The following is a 15,943-nucleotide window of genomic DNA, read 5'->3' as shown; positions in this document are numbered from 1 at the left end:
ATGTTGGTGAGTCCGTTCATGACTATTGTATTAGATTCAATGCGGTTTATAATGCAATTCCTGATGATTTAAAGCCAACTAGAAGATCAGCTTTGCTTAAGTTCCCGAATGGTTTTGATCTGGACATGGCTTATCAGTTAATGGAGAGAGATCCAGCTACTTTAGAAGAAATGCAAAAAATTGCCATTAGTGTTGAGGCAAATTTGAATGACAAGAGAGCTAGATTGAAAGCAGAGAAGAAAGTCTCAATAAAAGAAGAAGCCTCTACCTCAGATCAAGTGCTCCGCAAGGTAGAAAATATGATTGAAAGATTGACACTTGATAAGCCTGAACCGTAGATTCAAAATCCAAATTTCCGTGGCCAACAACAGCCACAATTTATGATCAAACAGCGTGAACAGTGAGCACAAGAAACAACATCACAACAGCAACAATTAAAGACACCTCTTCAACAGAATTTTGTTGGCCCCAAATCTGATGATGAAGACCATGTAATAAGAGAAGAAAATCACTTCTTTACTCCTGATGATATGCCCACATTTATCACTGAAGATGATGAGTATGCAGAAAGTTCAGTTGTACAGCATGATGCAGATTTTATCTTGTCAAATGACGCGTCTCTTGAAGAGGATTTGGATGAGTATCAAAGAGGGTATATGCATGCCTTGTCCACCCAGCAGCGTTAGTATTCATTAAGAAACAGAAATGTCCCCATCAACCCAATCCAAAAGAGAAAGGAAGGTCCAGCATCTAAGAATGAGCCATCGGTTGCACCCAATAAAGGCAAAGAAGTTGTTGATCCTATGCCTAACAAATCTCCATTAGCAAATGAACGATTCAATCAGCCCATTGTACCAAAAGATAAAGCTGAGAAGAAAGAGATTCCAGCCAAAGAGGTAGAGAATATTTCCACTTTTAGTTTAGAAAATGAAATTTCTAAATTGAAGGTATCTATTCCCTTGACAGAGCTGATGAAGAACAACAGTTATAGAGGTCAGGTTTCCAAAATTTTGAATTTTGATCCAATGTCTGATATGGTGAGTGTGGAAGATGATAAACCCGAACTGATTTTTGGACTAGCATTGAATGATGCCTCCTTTTTATATCAGTTTGAGAGTGCATGAGTTTGTGTTGCATAATTCTATGTTTGATTCTGGCGCTTCCCACAATCTTATGCCAAAAGCTATCATGGAGGAGTTGGGTTTGGACATCACAAGGAAATATCATGATCTGTAGTCATTTGATTCCAGCAGGGTGAGATGTATTGGGCTTATTTAAGACTTGGTGGTCAGTTTGGATCAGATTCTGGCTAAGAATATTTTGATGGATGTTGTTGTGGCAGACATTCCTCCCCGATTCGGTATGCTTCTTTCAAGGTATTGGGGAGCAAAGATCAAAGGAACTATGCAGCTTGATTTCTCCTATGCAACGATTCTAGTGTTTGGCCAAATAAGAAAATTGTATCATGAACAGAAAATGAAATACATGATTACAAGCAAGGAGAAACCAATTAATCATCCGATTAATTATGTACATACAGATCTAGAGTCTTTTGTTTTGTATTTAGATAGTTTCAATGATATTGATAGTCAGTTAGTTGTAGCAGATGATATTTCAAAAATAGAAAAAAATTTCAGAGAAGTTTTGAAGAGAGAAGGACAAGAACATGGAAATACCGTTCAGCAATCAGAAAAAGATGATGGACAGCAAGTAGAAAAAACAGAGGAAAAAGAGTTTTAGCACTTAGAAGAAGAGGAAGATGGCATGTGGACCATGGATTTCGATGGCGCAATGGGAAACGATGGTGCTGGAATTGGAATTTGGGTACATAGTCCTTTTTTTGCTCCAAACAAAGTGCCGAGTAATGTGCGGGTATGTTCTTATAAACTTGCTTTTGATTGCTTAAACAATGAAGCTGAGTATGAGGCTTTGATTACTGGCCTAAATATCCTAAGAAAGCTGAATGCTAAGCGGATTGCTATATATGGCGACTCCGAATTTGTGATTAAGCAAGTTAAAGGCGAATATCAAGCAAAACATCCTCTGATGCGGGCATACCGGAATGTTGTTCTAGACATTTTGAAGCTGTTTTCAAATTACACCTTGACGTGTGTGCCTCGTATTCAAAATAGTATTGCTGATGCACTTGCTAAGGCAGCAAGTAATTTGAAGATTCCTACTAACTCAAGCAATAAATTTGAAATCCATGTGAAGCATCGTCCGACTGTCCCAAACAATCAAAGATATTGGCAAGTTTTCCAAGATGATGAGGAGATTAATGATTTTCTGCAAAACAAAGGTAAATTCAAAGATACCTCAATTGATGTAGAGCATGATGACGGAAAAGATGATGTGCAGATCAATCAAATGGAAGTGTTTCAACTCAAGGACAACGTGATTCCTAAAGACTTTATACCTTTAAAAGAACTCTTTGATCACAATGACGTAGCCCACAAACCAACATTGCAACCAACAAAGAAGGGAGTCGAAGACGTGAATATTGGAACAACTGAGCATTCGAAGATGTTAAAGCTGTCCAAAACATTACCACCGAAGGTAAAGGCCAAATATATCAGTTTGTTGTCATCTTTTGCCGATGTGTTTGCTTGGGACTATTCTGATTTGAAAACATATGATACCAATATAATTTAGCACACTATTCCTATTAAGCCTAATCAAAAACCTTTCAGACAGAAGTTAAGAAAGCTTAATCCAAAATTGATGCCATCAATTGAGAAGGAGATAAATAGGTTGTACAAATCAGGAACCATTGTTCCCATCCATTTTTCTGATTGAATATCTAATTTGGTGCCCGTGCGAAAGAAGACCGGTGAGATTCGTTTGTGCATTGATTTTCGGAATCTCAATATGAGGCTTTGATTACTGGCCTAAATATCCTAAGAAAGCTGAATGCTAAGCGGATTGCTATATATGGCGACTCCGAATTTGTGATTAAGCAAGTTAAAGGCGAATATCAAGCAAAACATCCTCTGATGCGGGCATACCGGAATGTTGTTCTAGACATTTTGAAGCTGTTTTCAAATTACACCTTGACGTGTGTGCCTCGTATTCAAAATAGTATTGCTGATGCACTTGCTAAGGCAGCAAGTAATTTGAAGATTCCTACTAACTCAAGCAATAAATTTGAAATCCATGTGAAGCATCGTCCGACTGTCCCAAACAATCAAAGATATTGGCAAGTTTTCCAAGATGATGAGGAGATTAATGATTTTCTGCAAAACAAAGGTAAATTCAAAGATACCTCAATTGATGTAGAGCATGATGACGGAAAAGATGATGTGCAGATCAATCAAATGGAAGTGTTTCAACTCAAGGACAACGTGATTCCTAAAGACTTTATACCTTTAAAAGAACTCTTTGATCACAATGACGTAGCCCACAAACCAACATTGCAACCAACAAAGAAGGGAGTCGAAGACGTGAATATTGGAACAACTGAGCATTCGAAGATGTTAAAGCTGTCCAAAACATTACCACCGAAGGTAAAGGCCAAATATATCAGTTTGTTGTCATCTTTTGCCGATGTGTTTGCTTGGGACTATTCTGATTTGAAAACATATGATACCAATATAATTTAGCACACTATTCCTATTAAGCCTAATCAAAAACCTTTCAGACAGAAGTTAAGAAAGCTTAATCCAAAATTGATGCCATCAATTGAGAAGGAGATAAATAGGTTGTACAAATCAGGAACCATTGTTCCCATCCATTTTTCTGATTGAATATCTAATTTGGTGCCCGTGCGAAAGAAGACCGGTGAGATTCGTTTGTGCATTGATTTTCGGAATCTCAATATGAGGCTTTGATTACTGGCCTAAATATCCTAAGAAAGTTGAATGCTAAGCGGATTGCTATATATGGTGACTCCGAATTTGTGATTAAGCAAGTTAAAGGCGAATATCAAGCAAAACATCCTCTGATGCGGGCATACCGGAATGTTGTTCTAGACATTTTGAAGCTGTTTTCAAATTACACCTTGACGTGTGTGCCTCGTATTCAAAATAGTATTGCTGATGCACTTGCTAAGGCAGCAAGTAATTTGAAGATTCCTACTAACTCAAGCAATAAATTTGAAATCCATGTGAAGCATCGTCCGACTGTCCCAAACAATCAAAGATATTGGCAAGTTTTCCAAGATGATGAGGAGATTAATGATTTTCTGCAAAACAAAGGTAAATTCAAAGATACCTCAATTGATGTAGAGCATGATGACGGAAAAGATGATGTGCAGATCAATCAAATGGAAGTGTTTCAACTCAAGGACAACGTGATTCCTAAAGACTTTATACCTTTAAAAGAACTCTTTGATCACAATGACGTAGCCCACAAACCAACATTGCAACCAACAAAGAAGGGAGTCGAAGACGTGAATATTGGAACAACTGAGCATTCGAAGATGTTAAAGCTGTCCAAAACATTACCACCGAAGGTAAAGGCCAAATATATCAGTTTGTTGTCATCTTTTGCCGATGTGTTTGCTTGGGACTATTCTGATTTGAAAACATATGATACCAATATAATTTAGCACACTATTCCTATTAAGCCTAATCAAAAACCTTTCAGACAGAAGTTAAGAAAGCTTAATCCAAAATTGATGCCATCAATTGAGAAGGAGATAAATAGGTTGTACAAATCAGGAACCATTGTTCCCATCCATTTTTCTGATTGAATATCTAATTTGGTGCCCGTGCGAAAGAAGACCGGTGAGATTCGTTTGTGCATTGATTTTCGGAATCTCAACAAAGTTTCATTGAAGGATAATTATCCGCTGCCAAAAATGGATCACATACTTCAGCGAGTAGTTGGAGCATCTCGCATGTCACTACTCGATGGTTATTCTAGATATAACCAAATTTTAGTCCATGAAGATGACCGAGACAAACCAACGTTCACCACTCCATGGGGGACATTTCATTACGCCAAAAGGCCTTTCAGTTTCAAGAACGCGGGTGCCACTTTTCAGCGGGCAATGGACTTGGCTTTCGCAAATGAGAAGGATGTCTTATTGGTTGTGTACCTTGATGATTTGACCGTGTTTTCCAAATCAGATGAAGAACACTTGTATCATTTGAAAATTGTCTTTGAAAAGTGCAGAAAATATGGTGTGTCCCTAAATCCTAAGAAGAGCTTGTTTGCCATGGATGAAGGCAAACTACTTGGGCACATTATCTCAAAGGATGGCATCCATATTGACCCAGCACATGTGGAAGCGATTCAACAAATTGACCTGCCCCGGAATAAGAAGGAGATTCAATCGTTCAATGGTAAGATGAATTTTCTGCGCCGCTTTGTTCCTAATCTTGCTGAACATCTAAGGGAGATTACAAACATGCTTAAGAAGGACAGCCAAGTGTCGTGGAAGGAAGAGGCTGTAAAATCTTTAAATTTAGTAAAATTGGCTCTTTCTTCAGCTAGAGTTCTGATCAGCCTGGATTATACTCAGGATTTTATATTGTTTTCATTTGCTTCGGAGCATACTATGGCAGCTGTATTAATGCAGAAAAAGGATGAGCATGAAAGACCCATTGCTTTTTTTAGCCGGACTATAAGAGATGCTGCGTTGAAATACAACATTATTGAGAAGCAAGCCCTTGCACTTGTAAAAGCATTGAAAGATTTCCGTGTGTACATTCTGCATTCCCATATTTTAGCTTATGTTCTTAATGCTGCCGTCAAAGATGTTTTGGTCTAGACAGATCCAGAAGGAAGACGTGGCAAGTGGATAGCAGCTTTGCTGGAGTATGATATGGAGATAAGGCCCACAAAGCTTGTTAAAGAACAGGGATTGGCGAAGTTGATGGCTGAATCAAATCTGCATGTCTTAGACATAAATCTGATCACTGCTATGTCCGATGAAAATGAGGAAAGTTCGTCACTTCAGGTATCAGAAATGTTTTTTCTTTCTCCATGGTATTCAAATATCATATATGTCCTTCAGAATTTGTCCACACCGCCTGGTATGGCTAGAAACAAAGCTAGAACTTTTAAGTTAAAGGCTGCTAAGTTTTGTATTTTGAATTTTTCACCTTATTGGAAAGATCCCAGTGGCATTTTGTTAAATTGTTTGGTGGAGGAAGAAGCGAAGCAGGTCATGGAGGATTTCTATAAAGGAAATTGTGGCGGTCACCTTTTTTGGAAAACAAGCAAACAAAATTCTAAGGGCTGGATACTATTGGCCGACATTGTTTGCTGATGTGTTTAAGGCTATCAAGAGCTGTCATAATTTTCAGATTTTTGAAGGAAAGCAGAAATTACAGCCTTTTCCGCTTAAGCCCATTGAGGTGAGTGCCCCTTTTCAGCAGTGGGGGTTGGATTTCATTGGTGAAATTCATCCTTCTTCTTCAAGTTAGCATAGATCGATCCTCACAGCGACAGATTACTTCAAGAAATGGATCAAAGCAATTCCCACTAGGAAAGCTACGGATGCGGTAATAATTTCATTCCTTGAAAATAATATTTTCTCTCATTTTGGTTGCCCGAATAAGTTGATCACTGATAATGCAGCAGCATTCAAGTCAAAAAGGATGGTTGATTTTTGCAGTAAATATCACATTACTTTGGGACGCTCAACTGCCTATCATCCACAAGGCAATGGATTGGCGGAGTCTTCCAACAAATCTTTGGTTAATATCATTAAGAAGATGCTGGAAATAAACAAGAAAAGTTGGAATAAGAAGCTGGTCCATGCACTTTGGGTAGATCGAGTGAGTCAGAAGAAATCTATTGGTATGTCCCCCTTTGAGTTAGTTTATGGAGTTGATACAGTGTTCCCTACCTCTCTTGCAGCTCCGGTAGTCAAACTTCTTCAAGAGGCTGGTAGTGAAGAGGATCCAATCCAGAGAAGACTAAATCAAATGATCCACTTGCAGCAGACACGGGAGGATGTTTTTCAAAACACATTCAAGTTGCAGGAGAGAATTAAAAAGATTTACGACAAAAAAGAAAAGGCGGACACATTTCAGTTGGATGATGTGGTGTTAAAGTGGGATGCAAGAAATGAAGAAAAGGGCAAGCACGGTAAGTTTGAAAATATCTGGAAAGGTCCTTTTAAGATTGCAGCATATCGGGGTCATAATGCCTTTCTTTTGAAGGAGATGAACGGGGAAGATTGTCCAGGAGGGTCGGTCAATGGTCGACTGCTCAAGCTGTATCTTTTCTGAGTTTTTTCTGCTGTTATCATTGTCATTGTAAATACCATTTTATTTCAGTTTCGCTCCAAGTGTGTGCTAAGATCTTTTCTTCAGTCTAGGGCCCGAAGTGAAGGCTATAATTCTGAAGAAAGATTTCAGTTTTGAGTTCAGTTTGTCGAGTCAGTTTTTCAGTCATTTTAGTTTTATTATCGAGTCATTTTGAGTCAAGTTTCAGTCAAATAAATTGAATCAGAATCTTGTATTGTTTGTCAAAATAATGACTCCATAGCCCAATCGACGAAGGCACTATCTAGCTCATCCATAGATCTACTGTTCTTGGCACCTCCAAGGAGCTACCATCCCCATTGGAGCCAATGTTAGATTTGGTTTGGTCATCCCTCCGTCAGAGATCAAAATTGTCTTTGCATTTCATGTTTAGGTGTCCCATCTCGCTTGATCAGTTGCATTTCATTAGGAGCATGCCATAAATCTGTCAGAAGGGCTTTTTTCATTCATCCCCCTCGTGCTTTACACTACTGGCTTAGGTCTGTTCATCAAAATCAAGTCTTAAAAGTCATTTGCAGTCCTGTTTCAGTTTCTAGGTCATAACAGTCATTTTAGTCATTATGTCTAAGGTTAGTCAATTTGGTCTTCAACAAAGTCTAATAAAGCCAGTAGGCCAGAGGGAGGTCCTTGGTAAGTTGTTATTTCAAAGATTTTTATCGTCATATGGATGGATTATGACTTTTCTTCAAAACTCTGTTTTGAAGACAAGTCGACATTTCGTTTTTTGTAATAATTTTCCAAATTTTCAGTTCTTGAATTCTTCAGGCGTAGCCCTGGTCTCCTTTTCCAAATCACATGTCAGCTATTCCTGCAAAAATTTGCCAGGAATTTCATCATTTCAACCAAAAAATCAAGGAGGAAACAAAAAGTCAGAGTTGTATTAATTATGAAAAAGTGCCAATTTCAAAACATTACAAAAATGGGTTTTGAGGAACCAAAAATCAAATCAATGTCTTTATAAGCTTTTTCCATGAAGATCAATGTCATTTTGCATGCCAAGGTCAAATAAAAGCAATTCAAACTAAATTGGGTGAGCAAGTGTGTGTTTTGGGGTGAAACTGCTTGCAACTAGCCGGCGCGGCGCACTGGGAGTTTTTGTCCAATGTTATTCTGAACAGGCGTGGCGCACTAGGAGCGCACGACACACTGGGTTCTTGGCGTGGTGCATACAGTCCAAAGCCTGAAATTGTTTCAAATTTGTCCAAGTTTCTCATTCCTTGCGTGAATTTTCTAGGTAGGCCCTTCTTCTTGATGTTGCATCAAATTTTGTGATAAGTGGTGGTGGTTTATGGGTGATAAATGTTGAAACAAAAATCCAAACCCTATATCTAAATTGCCTTCAAAGGAAGTTTGTTGTGGTTTCTTAAATCTTTGATTTGTCACCAAGGACTCTCCTCCTTCCCCATTTCTCCCTTGTTTCATCATTTCCTACCCCCCCCCCCCCCACTAAGCTCATCAATCCTACATTTTCTTTCCTACATTCAAATCCCAAAACCCCAAAACCCTAGCCCTTATAAAAATCTCCCAACTCTATACAACAATCCCAAACCCTAAACCCTATTCCCCTCCTCTCCCTAATAAAATTTATTTCAATATTCCCTAATCCCCTACTGTTCTCCCCTTCCTAACATTCCCTGGTTGCATTTGTTTTTTGCCCTTGGTGGCAGAATCCAACTATATTGCATTACAACACAATAGTTTCATACAACATTAAAGAGCAGTGCAATCACAGTTTGTATACAACAACATCTTTTCCTCAATGTATTTTATACAGCAGTCATGGCATCTGAGCATTCATCAGACTATGAAGTGGAAACCCAAAGTGACTCACCCTTGGAGGAACATGCACCCCGGAGGCCTCATAAAAGTGGCAGACATGTTAGGGAAGAACCGACCACCCTTACAGAATTGCAGGCATGCCCCCTTGTTATGCATTGTTTTCAGCATCATTCATGCTATGAGTTTTGTCAAAAGGTGGCTAGTGTTCAATTTCATCATGAGCTGGCTCATCTTTTTGTGCTGCACTTACATGGAGATCAAGCTACCTTAGCTGGTGTCACCTTCACGCTTACACCAGAATTTGTCTCATTAGCAATCGGTATACCGAACATTGGTGAACCATGGCATAAGAAACATAAGATTGACCGACAGCATTATGAGCCATACATTAAAACCAGTTTCTTGAGGCAGCTCAAGAGAGTATTCCCATTTCGATATCTGAAAGATGAATATGCTCCACTAATGAGATTGATCATGAAATATTTCAGCTGTGAGGGACGATTCTCTCGTCTTTATGCTTATCACATCAGGTTGCTCATGCATTTCACCAGGGTGCGGATGATGAACATTCTGTATTTCATTTTCCGGAACATAGAGAGGATGAACACCTTTATACAACATAAAACCCCTCAACAGCAACTTAACAGTGTCTATCATTTTGCTCTTATTAAGATTTTGGTGGTTCATCAGCTTGGAGTACAGGGCATCACTTGGGATGATTTCATCTCTCGTGACTTCTTCAGAGCTTCACGGGGATTATCAGAGGTTAAGCATGAAGGTGAACCTTCTCATCAGTATGAGCACCATGAGACCGCTAGTGTGCCGGTATTCATCACATATCAGAGAGGCACCAGACATTTGTTTGCAGCGGCAAAGCGAGTGTTATCTCCACCCAGGGTGGAAGGGGCCTCGCTTCCTCCATCAGCATCACAGGTACAGGACAAAGGAAAGAGGCCAATGCAGGATGAGGGGCCCTTAGGTGAGCCATCAGGTGAAAGAGAGACTGACTTCATTCTCATTCATGATGATGATACAGATACAGGTCCACAAAGCGCCAAACTTAGAGAGATCATCTAGGAGTAGAAAACAGAGATCGAAGCCTTATCCCTTGACTTAGAGAGGGCTAATTGGACCATGAAATACTTGGAGCAGAGGAATAAACAGCTTGAGGATTAGCAAGCAATCATGGAGCTACAAAACATTCATGAGCATCGCCAAGCTGCACAAAGGAGAAGAGTTGAGCTCACGTCATTGGAGCAAGAGATTAATGAGGATTGGGAGGCCAATCTCGAGAGAGTTAACATGCACTTAGAGAGGCTGTTGGACAAGGCTGAAAAAGACCATGCATTACTGAGACACATGGCTTTCCACTACATGGCACGAAACAAGGTGTGCAAGGCCCGAATCAGGAATTTGAAGGCAAAATTGAGGAAGGCAATAAAGAAGAAAAAGAGGAAAAGGGAGCTCGATCGTCTTCAGATATTGGCTGAAGCATCTTTAGCCCAACATAACACTTAATGAAGAAGCTCCAGCCCAAATTTCAAGAAATTTGGGACATTTTTGGTATTTTTGCAAATTTTTGTACAAAAAACAGGGTTTTTCCCCCTGTGCGTTGCGCCACGTGGTGCACACTTATGATTGGAGGCTCCAAATGCAAAAATATTTATATTTTTGGATTTTTCATGAAAAATCATGACTGTTGGTGCATGGCCAAGAATTTTGGGCAAGTTTTGAGTCCTTAGGAGGTCAAAAACACTCAAAAAATGACCTCTCTGCCCCTATTTTGACACATAGGAAGCAGTCTTGGGAGATTGAAGTTTTGGAGGCGAAAATGGGCACCAAATTCAGAAATTCCACTTGGGTTGGAAAGTAGACAGGTAGGGCCTTCCAACAATAACACTTGGGCTCAATTTGGACTTTAGAAAGTGCCTCAAAATCAGCATCAAAGTGGCGCGATGCATACAGAAATTGGTGTGGCGCACAGAGGTTTTTTGCCCGATTTTTCACCTTCCAGCTCAAAAATTCAGCCAGTTTGACTAGTTTTGCTTTGTGATGTTATTTTTGACCTATCTTGATGTAATTGGATGAACATGATGTAATTTTGGCACTTAGTTACTTGTTTTATAGGATTCATTCTCTAAAAAGTGAAAATTTAATGAATAAATCAGTTTCATACCTTATAGAGGCAAGTTGTTTTGACTGCCTAAATTGTAGTGCTTTGTTTAGAATTGGTTGAAACAACTCCTAGAATGATGAGCTCAAACCCTAGAGGCAAGGGAATGGGTTGAGCTATTCTATATCATGTAATTTCTAAGTCATTTTCAGTGTTGGACTCTTGGGAAAAGTTTGGCACTCTATTGTACATTCATTTATGCATTTTTGGCAAAGGAAAGACTAGGGTTTTGCAGCACTGTTTGGGTCCATGTGGCTTTATGTTTTGATGGTGTGCTTCTATGAGTAATTGTAAGTTTATCTAATGTTATGTGTATCATTTTCAAGCTTCTTCTTTTGAATTTGAACAAGTGAGTGATTAAGGTAGAATCCATAACTGTTATGCTCTGCCTTTGAATTTGTTTAAATTTTCATGTTTTCATCTATTTAAGGAGAATTCTTGAGACTCTCTTGCTCTCCTTAGCTCCTCACCAGTCTGATCTATCCATCTCACTCACTTTAAAGCATGAAAATGATTGCCTTCCTGTTGTTGGGAAAAGTATCTAATACGGAATGACCCTATCCCACTCTAAGGGTGATAGTACCTCAGCAACAACCGAATGCAAAGCTATTCAAGATTATTTCTTTATGAGATGTAAGAGAGAGGAGAAAGAGATCCACTAACCGTTATCTTCCGCTAATGGTTGATCCAATCTTCCCTCTTTGCTGCTTACTCCCAGCTCCTTGCTCTTTCACTGGCCCAGCTATACAAAGATCCTGCAAAAGCACAAGAAAGGGGAACTACAAGAAGCATACATCCATAATTGATTCAAGGATTAGAATAAATCAAATATACAAGCATCAATACGCCACAAAGACACATGCATATAGAAGAACCTCAAATGCTTTATTAATGGAAGAAGTAAAGTTCTGAGAGTGTTACAACCATAAGAGGCCCAATCCAGCAACACCTCCCAGCAGAAAGAAATCTCCTCTTCACCTCCTTCAAAGCAATCACCTAATAGTTCTATGCACAAACCAATAGCACTTCCTTACATTCACAAGATTCCAGCCTCCCTAGACCTCATGAGAGAGCTCTATATATAGGAGTTTTGGAGAAAGGATGAGTCAGCTTGAGGTTGGCATGAAGCTGACTAGTGTCCTCTCCCACTTCAGTTATACTTCAGTTCTTGAGTCCACTTGGAGTTTCTTGCTTCCACTTGGAGATCTAGATCCTCTTACTCATCACAAGGCGAATTCCCTGATCCAAGTGTCATTTTGGAAGCTTCCTGGGCATTTGACACCTTGCAGAATGACTGTGCCACTTGGCCAATCTCGCCCAGCGCAGGTAGCCTTCATTAGATTTGACATTCAGCGCAGGTACAGAGTGGAGCAGTTGACATTCAGCGTAGATGCTCAGTGGAGCAGTTGACATGATCCAGAATTAGCTTGTTTTTGAGTGTTTTCAGGTGGAGAACTGATTTTCAGTGCTGTGGTTTGCTGACCTTGTTCCTCTAGGGGTAGGAACAACATGTTTAGGGACTTTGGATCCCTTAGATTATTGACATTTCATGCTTCATGCTGTAAGGCACAAAAATGTCTATAACAGTTGCCCCCTAAAGTATGAGGTCGTTTATCGGGTGAAATGCTTTATCAGGAGGATCCGAAGTTCATTCAATCGCTGAGAGGTGCCCTGTAATAAAATACAATACAATACATTATTTTTCATTCTGCTTTCATGATCTAGCTAAGGCGGGCATTCCCATGCTCAGCTTTATAAATTCATTTTGGTACATATAACAGACGACTGTCTGATGGTAGACTGATAATTCTCTGCTGAAATTACCATCCTTTGAGTAGGATGATCATCTGCTGCAATGATGTACATAACAAATGTCTTTATATTTCCTGAATATATATCGCAGCCCGGATGGATGAAACTAGATCCGAGGTCTTCAAACTCGTTCGATCTTCACTCTAAGTACAAGTCGATCCATGTGAGAATTGCGCTGAAGTCGAACATGGAAAGACATCGCTTGATTACCGGTCAATAATGTAAACCGTTAACAAGTGCGAGAGGAATCACCAATAATGACAATGACCCTCAAGGTACTGCAGTACAATTCACGTGGTGTGAATAAAGGACTTGGCGTCGAACACCACGCAAAATCTTCTAGTCGAAGGTCATTGATGTATACCTGTCGCCGGAAGTGAGAAACTTGCCATTGAGGCATGCAAGCTTCAAAGTACTGGGGGGTTGTTCCTAGATCAACTTCTTGGATAATGAGCTGAAGTCGACAAGAAGCGATCCGTCAAAGGAGGGCCTTAATGAATCCCACATCAGTGACACGGAACGGAGCTAATGATTTTAGTGGAGGTGAAAACAATCTGTGAAATATGATTCAGGGTGGCGATCATGGGTGGATGAAGGATAATGTATGGCAGTGGATGGGACACGGTTGACTCTTTCTGAACGACATCTCTTGAACATATAACGACACTGATGTGATGGATCGGTAGCATTACCCCAAATGTGGATGGTTTGGCCTGGACCATGGTGATTAGACCGGTGAATGAAAACAACCCAACCCGATGTGATACGGAGGACAAAGTGTCATGTTCAAGAGCGACTTGCTACCATTAAAGCTTTGAGGTTCTCCCAATTTTTCCCCAGCCATTTCTGACCAGTACCTCTTTATTTTTGTCAAGCTTGAGGAGGATAACATATGCTTGTTCTATAACCTGCCCTTCGGGCAAGCCCATCGCTATGTTTTAACGAGCCTAGCGATAGGGAAACTCGTTCTCGTCTAAAGACAAGTTTGTCGCTATTTAATCATTTTAACGAGTCTAACGACAAAGAAAACTCGGTCCTTTTCATTTTTAGAGAGTCTGAAAAGGTACAGAAAGTTAACTCCAAAATTCCTTTTTCGTCATCTAATCCCTCAAGTCCGAAAAAGTATAAAACAATACAGAAGGGATGAGTTTTCGATAACTTTAACGAGCCGAATAAAACAAGCGCTCGACCTTTTTGTGTAATAATCCCTCCGGTCCAAAAAGATTAAAATCTAGAGGAGGGATAGCTCTTCCGGTCCTTTTAACGAGCTGGAAGGCCAAAACTCGGCAAACTTTTCATATTTTACGAGTCAGATGAAAAGAGCTCAAAGAAGACTCGTCTTTTGAGGAACGAGTGATAAACAAGGATAGCAGCAGATTCCAGGTACAGGTTGGAATTTTCCAATCACGGCAGTGTCACAAGGATGGCTAAGTGAAATTACTCTTCGCAGCTGTTCCTCAAAATGGGTAAACAATCATATGGAGGTGAACGATTGGCCAAATGGAATGGAGGTGGCGGGTGCAAACACGACCAAGGCTTTTTATGGCTAATAAATTTACGATCACAATGGTTATTTACTGGAATAGGTTCATTTTTTAATGAGCTTAAACTCTGGAGGAAACTCTTGCTCACGCTTTTCTATTTTTTAACGAGCATAAATTCCACGGTAAAACTGCTCGATCTTATGTTTATTTTTTAACGAGCATGAACTATGTGCTAAAACTGCTCGGATCTCGCTTTTCTATTTTTTAACGAGCATAGATTCCGCGGTAAAACTGCTCGATTAATTTTGCATGCCCCCAGCATAATAATGCAAACGAGGCACATGCCCCTAGACTCTGGAGGGTCGCTTCATTTTTTAATGAGGTTGACACAGTAGAGAACTATCCTCTTGACTCTTTATTTCATTTTTTAACGAGGTTGACATGAGACAGGAACTATCCTCGAAGCTTCAGATCCATTAGAAATAGAAAGTTTCATATTCCACTGTGGCCATTTCTGTCAGATCACTCGTAGGCGGTAGGGCAACAGTACCCATTAACTTGGGGTCTTTTAGGAAAATTACTCCGATGTTTTGGAGAGAATGATCGCTTCCATGGATCATTGGAATACTTCATGTAATGAATGGTGGCATAACTTCTGCTGAAGTTGTCGTCGAACTGCTTGGTTGATCTTTTCCTTTGCCGTTCGACAACTACGGATTTCTGTTCCTTGTCGAAATCAAAGTATCATCCTGTTGCTTAGAGTTCGACACCATTAGCACCTGGCACCCGGAAGTATTTCCACTATCAACCAGATTTTGACCTGGGTTGGGAAATGGATCAGTTAACACAGCTAAGGTTTGGAAACTTTTAAAGAACCTCTTTAACTCAGCTTTGAATGGGCAATTCTTTGTGGTATGATCCTTATCATCACATATTAGACATGGATAATTTTGTTTCCCTTTGCCAGGAGGGTTTGAAGAATTTTTTCCAGGAGATGATTCACCTTGTTTCTTCTTCTTCCCTTTGTTTTGTTTCTTCTTGCTTCCTGGTTGATTGGTTTCTTTGCCTTTATCTTCTGATACAGCATTTACTTCTGAAGCAAGAATTTCTTCTTTAGCATTTTGATCCGAATTCTTACGGGCTTTCTTTGACAAAGCCTTTATCGATTTCGCGTTTGTTGTGCCAATCACGCCATCACCGACATAAGAGTCACTATTTGATTTAGGAGGGGGAGGAATTGAAAACTCTGGTCTAGGGGCGTCAGGTATTTTGTCATAGAGTGTGCCGGACTGAGTATAAACTAAGTCCAAATATTGTGCACGAGCAATCACTTGCTCCTCTGTTACGACTCCCCCCTTGGCCACATCTTCCGTAATAGCCAGAAGTAACGACTTTATAAACCATTCAGCCAATAGCTGATCGGGAACATATGTTTTCACCATCCTACGACGACGACGCCACTCATGTATATGATCCGA

Source organism: Pinus tabuliformis, chromosome Q, assembly GCF_031772625.1.
Source record: "Pinus tabuliformis cultivar Carrire ecotype Pingquan chromosome Q, CPIR1, whole genome shotgun sequence".
NCBI lineage: Eukaryota > Viridiplantae > Streptophyta > Pinopsida > Pinales > Pinaceae > Pinus > Pinus tabuliformis.
Note: the sequence above shows the minus strand (reverse complement) of the source record.